Source organism: Phocoena sinus, chromosome 2 (assembly GCF_008692025.1).
Source record: "Phocoena sinus isolate mPhoSin1 chromosome 2, mPhoSin1.pri, whole genome shotgun sequence".
In the NCBI taxonomy this organism is placed as follows: domain Eukaryota; kingdom Metazoa; phylum Chordata; class Mammalia; order Artiodactyla; family Phocoenidae; genus Phocoena; species Phocoena sinus.
Window position 1 is genome coordinate 132210168 of NC_045764.1, and position 12256 is coordinate 132222423.

General features: G+C 40.9%; 1 pseudogene; it reads left to right on the forward strand.

The window, feature by feature from the left end:
- The first annotated feature begins 4785 nt into the window (after positions 1-4785).
- On the forward strand, positions 4786-11649 carry LOC116748632 (annotated as a pseudogene).
- Positions 11650-12256: the final 607 nt, after the last annotated feature.

Here is a 12256-nt window from a genome sequence, read left to right on the forward strand (position 1 = left end):
GCCTCAAATGTGTTTTTTCCCGCCCCCCCCCCCCCATTCTGAAAGCAATTTCCCATAAAGCTCCAAGTTCTTTCCTAACTTAATCTTCTCACAAACTCAGTAGCACTGAAAATCATGTCCAATTTTGGGGGTCTTTAGCTGCTACATACAAACATCACTAAATCTCTGGGAGAACTGCATTACATTTCCTCCAGTCCTGGGCTGACATGAGTGTTTCTAATTCACAATAATGGTGGAGGGGAGGGGACAGTGAAATTATTATTTCATAGGGTCCATTAGTGGCAGGAAATAAATGATGAAAACTTAAACCATTTCAGAAATATCTGTTGGGTGTAGTAATAGTTTTCCATTTTTTACTATTTAAGCACATTTTTTAATACTAGAACTTGGGATCTCCTGTAAGGATTCAGTGCTTCAGGGGTTGCCACGCTAGTCTTCATCAAGCTGTTGGTAGAATGTCTGCTGCCACGACCAAGTTCTCAGAACGATCAAGTTCTCTCACATGGCTGCATGGCGAAGTACTTGGAGTTGCTGGAAACCATGTTTCCTCGGTGCTGGTGTGCTAGCACTCTCCCTCGTCCCTCCTGCAGTTTGAGTCCTGCCCTTTACCACAGGCAGCGGCTTCTTAGCTTAGCATTCCGACAGCGTTGCCCTAAAAGTACATGTCCCCCACGATGGTAAAAATCAGTTTTGCATGTTGACCACAATTTCGTGACACATCTGTTCTCAGCACACTATTATGCTGCAGTGGTTGTGAAGGTAGAATCGGGAACAGCTCACTGAAAACATCCGTTCGAATAGAAAGTGAAACCCCAAAATAAGTTTGAATACCCATTTGCTGCTAGTACCTTTCATAACAAAGTACTTGGGAATCACGTCTGACTTACTCATCAGAAAATTATTGCTCTCAAACAGCCCATACTCTCTATAATGAAAAGCATATTAGCATTACCAGGGGGAGGGTTGGAAGGAGATGCAATTGGGATGGGTACATGGATGACTTGTTAGAGTCTGATAATGTTCTATTGAGTGGGGTGAGGGCTATACATGAGTATTCGTTCTATTTATTTAACTCCAAAGATATGTAATACTCTTTTGCATGTACAATTTACTTGTTAAAGCATATGGGGCCTGAGCACCTAATAGTGAAAGGAAACCCCAGTTTCACCCAGACTCCCTTTGAGAAAGGTAGAAAGGCCAGGCTTCAGTGTGACTGATTCCTGAGACATGTAACAGTAGCATAGGGCTGTGCCTAGCGTCAGTTTTTCCTTTGTCGTCATAACTGAAGATCTCAATTGCTTTAGGAGACAGATGGTTGTCATTAAGAACACAAAACATAAAGGGTCTGCATAGTGGTCCATTCAGTCTAGCACCCAGGCTGACAATGACAACAAGAAATGTTCTGTGAAAGAGCATAACTGGTACCTAAACCCAGCACGAGACAAGTGGAGAGGCGATTAAAAGCATTCGATTTTATAAGGCATTGTGTTAGGCTAGTACAAAGAGAATCACAGAATAAATATAGCCCCTCCCACACAGGAGGAGATGATAGGGATGGCATGCTCCATGGTGATATTAGGATAAGTGGAGAAAAACGAGGAAAACACAGACTGAGGATGAAGTGGTGCAGGAGCGTGTAAAGAGCACAGGTTCTGGAACCTGACCAGCCATATATACCGCTTACTAGATATGTCACATTGGGTGAGTTACTTAACCTCTTGGTGCCTCCATTTCCTCAGCTATAAAAGGCGGATAACAATAATTCCTAACTCCATAGGGTTTTGAGAATTAAATGAAGTAATCCAGGTAAAGCACACAGTGCTTGATGTCATAACCACTCAACAAATGTGAATGTACCACGGGACCTGGACGGCACTTTTCTAGGTGTTAACAGTCTAGCAGAAGAAAGAGAAAAGTGAACAGGTCGTTTTCATTCGGTGTGATGTTCCCAATGCAGGAGGTGCAGATGACTCAGAAGACCCAAGCAGCACCTGAGAGTTAAGCGGCTACCATATTTTGAGCACTACAGCCTCCTAAGGGCTTGAATCACGTTATCCCGTTGAGTCAGGGGGTAAAATTCAGCTGTGTGAATGCAGAGCCGCATTCTTTCCCCTTTGCGATGCAGATCTCCATTAGTGATTCAAGGCATCTGGCACTTCAGAAAAAGTCCTGTCTCAGAGAAAATGAATACAAGAGGGAGACTGTCCTCACCTCCAGCCTGTTTGCCCCTGGCCACATTTTCCTAATCACATCCATACTCTGTTTGAAAGCAGCTGACTTTGGGGTAGGCTAAGGAATGGTTATGTGAGTAAGTTTCCGGAGGGATGCGAGGCAAGCAGCTACTCTGGGGAGGAGCTGATTGAAGCTGCTTGAGTGTAACTATTCTACCGCTGAGGAGCGGGTAGAATAGAGCCCCTGTTCCCGACATTCCAGAGAACAGCTAGCCCCACCCTGGAACGGCTTTCCCAGCATTATTTCCCAGTGACGTCAGCAGCATACCTGCGAACACAGCTTGTTTCATGGCTGCCCACAGCTACACCATTCCTTCTTGCTGGCCTTTGGGAGTACACAAGACCTATTCATTACAGGGTCTCAGGCCACTAGGAACTCTGAACACCTCATTTTAAAACAGAGAGCCCTGCTTTTCCAAGGCTCCTTTGCTCCAGATTACATGAGAGACTTTAGCCCATATACAGGGATGCCAACTACTACTTTGATCAGGGAATAGATAAGAGAGGCATTTCTTGGAATGAACACGGGAGGATCTGAGCCTTGGATAAAGGGAATTGAGAAGACTTTGACCTAAGACAGAGGAAGACAGAACAGTCCTAACTTAAATGAGCAAAAATGTATCAGCACATAGAGTTTTTCATTCAACTGGTATTTTTAAAAATTTATTTATTTTATTTATTTATTTTTGGCTGTGTTGGGTCTTCATTGCTGTGTGCTGGCTTTCTCTAGTTGCGGTGAGCAAGGGCTACTCTTCGTTGCAGTGCGTGGGCTTCTCATTGCGGTGGTTTCTCTTGTTGTGGAGCACGGGCTCTAGGCTTGCGGACTCCGTAGTTGTGGTACACGGGCTTAGTTACTCCGGCGGCAGGTGGGATCTTCCCGGACCAGGGCTCGAACCCGTGTCCCCTGCACTGGCAGGTGGATTCTTAACCACTGCACCACCAGGGAAGTCCTCAACTGGTATTTTTATTAACCACTTGCACTGTGCCACGTGCTAGTAATTCAACAGTGAACTAGTCAGTTTCTGCTCTCAGGCAGCTCACAAGCTAGTGGCAGAGACAATCATTAGATAACATTAACTGCACTTGTGATAAGTGATGGGGAGAGAAGCATAACCTAGTTTGTAGGAGTCAAGTAAAGCTCGCCAGAGGAAACAACATTTGAACTGCCATCTGAGGGGTGAGCAGGATTTAGGCAGGAGACAAATTAGGAGAAGGGTGCCAGGAAGACAATATAAGAGGGGCAAGAAGACAGTCCTTGAGCGCAGGGAGGGAGGGAGGGCCGGGAGTGGGGGTACCTGCCTCCATGTTGACGGTGCTGGGGCAGAGGATGTGAAATGGAGCACACACAATAGGGTGGAAGCCTTGTGATCGGCTCTACTTCTTTCTCCCCGTTTTGTCTACTAGATTAAGTCAGCTATCTTCCTATTGACAAATGCAGAGACTCCAATAAACTCAGTTTCAAGTCTTTAGAATCCCTTGACAGTCCAGGGTAACCATACCAGGGAGATCCTTTTCATAGAGATCTGGGTTCCCTGAGGTCTCATTAAACTAGTATTTTCCCAGCCTGGTGGAAGAGGAGGTCTTCAGTTTTATTTGTTTGTTTGTTTCTTAATTTCTTCAACTTTATCTTTTTATTTATTTATTTATTGGCTGCTTTCGGTCTTTGGTTGCTGTGCCCGGGCTTTCTCTATTTGCGGTGAGCGGGGGCTGCTCTTTGTTGAGATGCACAGGCTTCTCGTTGCGGTGGTTTCTCTTTGTTACGGAGCACAGGCTCTAGGCACACAGGCTGCAGTACTTGTGACATGTGGGTTCAGTAGTTGTGGCGTGCAGGCTCTAGAGTGCAGGCTCAGTAGTTGTGGCGCATGGGCTTAGTTGCTCCACGGCACGTGGGATCTTCCTGGACCAGGGATCGAACCCGTGTCCCCTGCATTGGCAGGTGGATTCTTAACCACTGTGCCACTAGGGAAGTCCCCACAGATTTATTTCTAACCCGGAAAAGCTGAAGTCTATATAAGGTACACAAGGGAATTTCAAATCAACTGCTTAGTCTATGGCTGCCTTAGGAAACATCTACATTTCCCAGCCCTCTTTAAGGCCTTGCGCAGAGCAGTCCCCTAGGGGGCATTTCCCAGGATGTGTTCTATAGAACACTAATTGCTAGATATATATACCTCGAGTAGAGTTCCATGGGTCAGTAAGTTTGGGAACACTACGAAAGGTACCCCTACATGAGTGTGTTAAGGCACTAACAAGTCCTGCAGTAAAGAAACCCAATAGTTCCCACGTGTATTTAACTACAGGAACTTTTTGTTTGAATAATTATATTTCTATGGCAAGACTACAAGAGGGTATTGCTTATTTTTTTAAGATTTATTCAGTGTACACCATGTCCAAAGTAGGTGAGTGTGTCACAGAGAGATGAAGGAATAACAGATGGGGAGAGTTTAGTACATTTGATGTATAGTTTTAATATATTTAATTCTGTAGACGATAAGAAATGTATGGATAAACTCATAAGATACATCAAGTAAAGGTCAGAATTAGTAAATAGAACATGTGTGGGTTAAACATTGATGAAAAAGGGCTAGAAGAACCAAGAGTACATGAGGTAATAAACATACATGAGGGGCGCCTGGGCACTAAATATTCAACGATACATTCAATATCAATATTCATGAGTCCTTAATTCGGCCACCCATTAGTGATACCTAGTCTGGCTCCATGTGCCCTCCATGGCTGTTCAACAGGCGATTTGACAAGCTACAACTGTGGCTATAACTTCATGTCTCCAACAGAGCAAGTATGTATCACTGACATAGGACCCCCTAGCTCGAACCTCAACTCTAGTCTTTATATCTGCATTGCCAGCAAGCACGGAAAGCTGATACAGCACAGAAAGAGAAAGATAGAAGTCCTATGAACATAGCACACCCCAGGATTTCAGTAGCACAGTCCTATCAATTCCACTGGTCCCTATCCTAAGTGTTTGTTTAACTTAGCCATTTCCACTCCCTTGTTTCTCACAGTGTGTTTTACACTGACTTAATAAACTTTGCGATCCAAGCATTTCGATTTGGTGTGTGATCTTTTATATTCCATGAACCCCGGGAGAGCTTGCCTAGTAGTGTATTTAGAGGCTACTATTGGATGAAGGTAATTTTCCACATAACAGAGTGACACACATAGATTTTTTTTAAATTAGCTAATCTAGTCAATAGCATTGGTAAACCTAGGCTAGATTGATCAGGGAAAAAAAAAAAGGAAGAAAACACAAATTACCAATATTAGGAATGAGAGAGAGGACATTTCTACACATTCTGCAGATACTAAAAGAATAAGGAAATATCAACAACTTCATGCCAATAAATTCAACAACTTACATGAAAGTGACAAATTCTGTGGAAGACATAAACTATCAGTGCTCACCCAAGATGAAATAAATAATCTAAATAGCCCTATCTTTTAAAGAAATTGAAGTTGTAGTTTAAAACCTTCCCATAATTGTACAGCCGCTTGGAAAACAGCCTGGCAATTTCTTCAGAGGTTAAACCCAGAGTCACCATATGACCCAGTAATTCCACTCCTAGGTATATACTCAAGAAAAATGAAAACATATGTCTACACACACAACTGTACACAAATGTTCATAGCAACATTATTCGTAATAGCCAAAAAGTAGAAAAACCCAAATGTCCATCAACTGATAAATAGATGAACAAAATATGGTATATCCATACTATAGAATATTATTCAGCCATAAAAAGGAATGAAATACTGATATACGCTATAACATAAACCTTGAAAACATGCTAAGTCAAAAGAAGCCTAGTCACAAAGGACCACACTGAGTATGATTCCATTCATATGAAATGTCCAGAATTAGCAAATCTGTAGAAGTAGATTGGTGGTTGCCAGGGCCTGGGGACAGGGGGGAAGTAGGGAATGACTCCTAATAGGTACAGAGTTTCTCTTTGGGGTAAAGAAAATGTTATGGCATTTTGATTGCAGTAATGGGTGCACAGCTCTATAAATATAGTAAAATCCACAGAATTGTACCCTCTAAAAGGGTAAACTTTATGCTCTATGAATTATGTCTTAGTAAAGCTATTATTAAATCAATCTATGTAATTCACCATATTAAAGACTAAAAAGGAAAAAAAATCATAATCGTATCAGTAGACACAGAAAAATACTTGGCAAAATCCAACATCAATTCTTGATTAAAAGAAAAAAACCTCTTAGCAAACTAAGAATAGAAAGGAACTTCCTCAACCTGTTATAGGGAATCTATAGCTAACATCATACTAAATGGTAAGAGACTGAATGCCTTCCCTCTAAAATTAGGAACAAGGGAAGGATGTCTGCTTTCATCACTTCTATTTAATATTGTACTGGTTCAAGCCAGTATAATAAGGCAAGGAAAAGAAATAAAAGACAATCAAATTGAAAAGAAAGTATTAAAACTATTCATAGAGGACATAATCGTCGATGCAGAAAATCCTATGGAGTCTACAAAAATAGCTTATAAAAATAATAAGTGAGGTTAGCATGACTCTTGGATATAAGTTCAACATATAAAAATCAACTGTATATCAATATATTAGTAAACAACTGAAACCTGAAATTAAAAATTGTACCATTTACCCTAGTACCAAAAATGTCAAATGCAGAACAATAAAATTGACAGAAGTGCATGTCCTGTACACTGAAAACTACAAAATATAGCTGAGAGAAATTAAAGGAGACCTCAATAAATAAAGAGCTACTCTATATTTGTGGACCAGAATACTCAGTATTGTTAAGATGTCAATTCTCCCTGAATTTACATATAGATTCAATGCTATTCTAATCAAAACCCCAGCAGGTTTTTTGTATAAAACTTGACAAGCTAATTCTAAATTTTATTTGAAAATGAAAAAAATCTAATAGCTAAACAACTTTGGAAAAGACATGGTAATCAAGACAGTATAGTATTGGCATGAAGACAGATCACTGGGGGAAAAATAGAGTGTGGAAACAGACCTACACATATATGGTAAATTGATTTTTCAACAAACATGTAAAAGTGATTTAGTAGAGAAAGGATTGTCTTAACAGTGTTGAAATATTGCCTATCCAAGGGGGAAAAAAAACTACTTTGATTCATATCTCACACCATACACAAAAATTAACCTAACATTTATAGACCTACATGTAAAACTTAAAACTATAAAACTTCTAGAGGAAAACATAGGAGAAATGTTTGTGACCTTGGATCATAATACCAAAGGCATGACCCATAAAAGAAAAAATTGATAAATTGTATTTCTTTACAATTAAGAATTTCTGTTCTTTGAAAGACAGTGCTAGGAGAATAATAAGACAAGTTACAGACTTCAAGAAAATATTTGTAAGTCACATAAAGGATTTATATACACAATATATTTTTAAAGTCTCAAAACTCAAAAATAAGAAAACAAAACCCCATCAATATTGGGTAAACAATTTGAACAGATAATTCATCAAAAAGATATATGGGGCTTCCCTGGTGGCACAGTGGTTGAGAGTCCGCCTGCTGATGCAGGGAACACGGGTTCGTGCCCCGGTCCGGGAGGATCCCACATGCCGCAGAGCTGCTGGGCCCGTGAGCTGTGGCCGCTGAGCCTGCGCGCCCGGAGCCTGTGCTCCGCAATGGGAGAGGCCACAACAGTGAGAGTCCCACGTACCACACACACACACACACACACAAAAAAAAAAAAAATATATATATATATATATATATATATTTATATATACACACATATATATGGCGAAAAAGAGCACATTTTAAAATGCTCAACATCATTACTCATTAGGGAAATTAAAATTAAAATCATAAAGAGATACTACTACATACCTATTAGAATATCCAAAATTAAAAAGACTGATCATACCAACTATTGTCATCAATGTGGAGCAGCTGGAACTCTCATATGCTACTAAGGGGAATGGAAAATGGTACAACCACTTGGAAACTAATTTGGCAGTTTCTTGAAAAATTTAACATTTACCTACCTTATGACCCACCCATTCTACTCCCAGGAGAAACATAAGTTTGTGCCCATATAAAGACTTGTACACAAATGTTCATAGTAGTTTTATTTCTAACATTTCAAAACTGAAACAACCCAAATATCCAGCAGTAGGTGAGTGGATAAACAAATTGGGGTATATCTACCTAGCATTTGATATACTCAACAGTGGAAAATTACTAAGCAACTGATAGATACACTCAACAATATAGATGAATTTCAAAATAATGCTGAGTGAAAGAAGCCAGAAAAATAGTGCATACTATATGATTCCATTTATATACAATTCTAGCAAATGCAAGCTAATCTGTAGAGACAGAGAGTAGATAGTGGTTACCTGAGGACAAGTAAATGGATTACAAAAGATATAAGGAAACTTTGGGGGGTTATGGATATGTTCATTAACTTGATTATGGTTTCACAGATGTGTACCTGTTAAAACTTATGACATTATATACTTTAAACATGTACAGTGTATATTACATCTCAATTACTTCAATAAAACTGCTTAGGGAATTCCCTGGTGGTCCACTGGTTAGGACTCCGAGTTACCACTGCAGGTGGCGCAGGCTCAATCCCTGGTGGGGGAACTAAGGTCCCACATGCCTCGCAGCAAAGACAAAAAAAAAAAAAAAAAAGAGTAGAAAGATCAGAGAATAGAGTTTTCCAAAATAAATGGAGTACTTACTTTAAAAATAATAGCCAATATTTATTGAACATTTTTAAATGCCAAACACTATGCTAGTTAAGAGTTACTACCTCCTTTCATTCCCGGTAACTTTATGAGGGAGGTACTATTGTTTCCATTAAGTAGTTCACTCAGATTACACAAGCCAGTGAGATGCTAAGCCAGTATGTGAACCCTGGACCATTTGACTTCACTACCCACAATCATAACCACTTGATAACATGATTCCAGGAGGCCTTCAAGGAATTTAAAGTCCAGGGGAGACAGAGACACCACCCCTCCCCAACTACAAGAGAATAACTGAAGGGGAAAGAAAGAGAAATTTTAGTAAAGCTGAAACTAATCTCTTGCAAGGTTCTAAACCAGACCATTGGCACTGCATGGGTAAGGCTCTAGATACAGAGTCATGGTGCTTCTATAGGGCCACTGGAGAAGAAAGGGGCTGGCAAAAGATGGGAAGCCTCTATGTAGACCAAAGGAGATTAGACTGTGCACACTTGGTGCAGGCAGTCCCACCAGGCAGGGCTCCCCCAGTTTCTGCCCAAGTTAAAGACAGAAGCAACTGAGCAGACATTGCCTTATCCCACTTCAGGAGTACCAAGAGAGGTGTTTTTTTTTTGTTTTTCTGTTTTGTTTGTTTTTTATTAATTTTTACTGGAGTATAGTTGCTTCACAATGTTGTGTTAGTTTCTACTGTACAGCAAAGTGAATCAGCTATACATATACATATATACCCTCTTTTTTGGATTTCCTTCCCATTTAGTTCACCACAGTGCATTAGAGTTCCCTGTGCTACACACAGTATGTTCTCATTAGTTGTCTATTTTTTTTTTTTTTTTTTTTTTTTTTGCGGTACGCGGGCCTCTCACTGTTGTGGCCTCTCCCTTTGCGGAGCACAGGCTCCGGACTCGCAGGCTCAGCGGCCGTGGCTCACGGGCCCAGCCGCTCCATGGCATGTGGGATCCTCCCGGACCGGGGCACGAACCGGTGTCCCCGGCATCGGCAGGCGGACTCTCAACCACTGCGCCACCAGGGAAGCCCAGTTGTCTATTTTATACATAGTATCAATAGTGTATATGTGTCAATCCCAATCTCCCAATTCCTCCCACCACCACCCCCACCAAGAGAGGTTTTTAATTGAAAGACCTCAGATTTAGAACTTCGGGTGAGTCCTTTCACTGCTCAGTATTCCTACTTCCTCATCTCTAAGATGGGAAAGTTGAAGTAGGTGTTGCTGTGGTTCCTTCTAGGTCTCACATGCTCTGTCCCAGCCTGTTATTATGGTTTTCCCAAAGAGTATGAAGGCTCTGATGGCCATCCATGAAGTGTTTAGCAAGGTGACTTGACTTCTCTCAGCAGCTCTGCTGATTACAGGAAAATGTACTGCGATTACAAAGCAGCATCATTAAATGACTAAAAAGGAAAATCATTAACTACAGATGCCTTTATATTATTAGTTACTTTTCTGATTACCAAAGTAACAGAGGTGAATTATAGACATTTAAGAAAATTCAGACTGTGAGGAAAGAGTTAACACAGCAGGTCTGGTTGCCTGCTCCCTACCTGTCTTCAAGGACCCATGATTAACCCTTGGCCAACCACTGGGAATGTGGGCTTAGAGTGTTCTTTTTGTTAGTGATTGATGGGTTTCTTATACACACCTGGAGCAATGGACTGTGTCATACCTGCTTGTCAGGTTGCTTTGCACAAACATCAAAATCTACGATCTGCACCTGGTTTCATTATTAAGGTCCTGAGTTTCGGTTGTCATGGTTGGTTGCATAACAGGATATACCTATGTGACCAGCTCCCCATAAAAGCTTTAGACTCTGAGACTCAAACAGCTTCTATGGGCAAAGACATTTCACACGTGTTCATAGTCAACAGTAAGAGAAAGAGTACTCCTGTGTGACCTCCCAGAAGGAAGGTCATCGGAAGCCTGTTTTGAACCTCTCTGGATGCCATTAATGCATGTCTTTCTCCTGCTGCTTTTACTCTATATCTTTATCATAAATCCCAGTGAGTATATAACCTGCTATTGGGTCTTGTGGATCCTTCTGATGAATCACTGGAGGAAACACAAATATGTCTATGTATATATTTATGTATATATTTAAAAATAACTATGTATATAGATATATTTAAAACCCAAATCCCTCCACCTAGATATAACCATCTGGGTAACTTTAAAAACGGGTTTTGACTGCACAAAGGTGGCACGTAAGGCGAAGAAGGAAGCTCCTGTCCCTCCCAAAGCTGAAGCCAGAGCAAAAGCTTTGAAGGCCAAGAAAGCAGTGTTGAAAGCATCCACAGCCACGAAAAAAAGATCCGGACGTCACCTACCTTCCGATGGCCCAAAATACCGAGGCTCAGGAGGCAGCCCAAATATCCTCGGAAGGGCGCCCCTAGGAGCAACAAGCTTGACCACTACGCCATCGTCAAGTTCCCCCTGACCACTGAGTCAGCCATGAAGAAAATAGAAGACAGCGACACACTGGTGTTCATTGTGGATGTCGAGGCCAACAAGCACCAGATTAAACAGACTGTGAAGGAGCTCTATGACATTGACGTGGCTAAGGTCAACACCCTGATCAGGCCTGATGGAGAGAAGAAGGCATATGTTGAACTGGGTCCTGACTATGATGCTTTGGATATCGCCAACAAAATTGGGATCATCTAAACTGAGGTCAGCTGGCTAATTCTAAATACCAAAGTTTTCCCCATAAAAAAACACACACAAAAAAACCCAGGTTTCGACCTACTAAATCATCGTGTGAAAGTCCTTCTAAATTGTCAGAAGGCAAACAAAACTGCTAACTGATGATAAGTTGTATTGTGGCGTGAAGATTAAATTTTATGGAAGCCCCATATTAAGACTTAAAAGAATAATTTTGCTGTTTTAAATAATTACCAAGATTTATTGTACTTTGCTTTTATGACATAATAATGGCTTAGTCCATTAAATTGGAATCCAACTTTTAAGCTTGATTGGGTTCTGATGGGAAGAAACAGGGCACTCTATAAGAAATTGCTTTATAATATCCCCCAGGAACAGGTAGTGAAAAGCAGAGACTGCCTGTACATGAGAGTTTGGGAAGACAAGGGGGGAGATGGGACCCCGCCATGTACCCCTCACTCAGTAAATCCCCTTCTTTGACAACTCCCCTCAATAATCTTAATAATAATAACTAACATTTACTGAGTACTTACTCTGAGCCAGACACTATTCTACGCACATTTTGTCTTATTTAATCTTCATAATAGCCTATTCAGTAAGTATTACTATT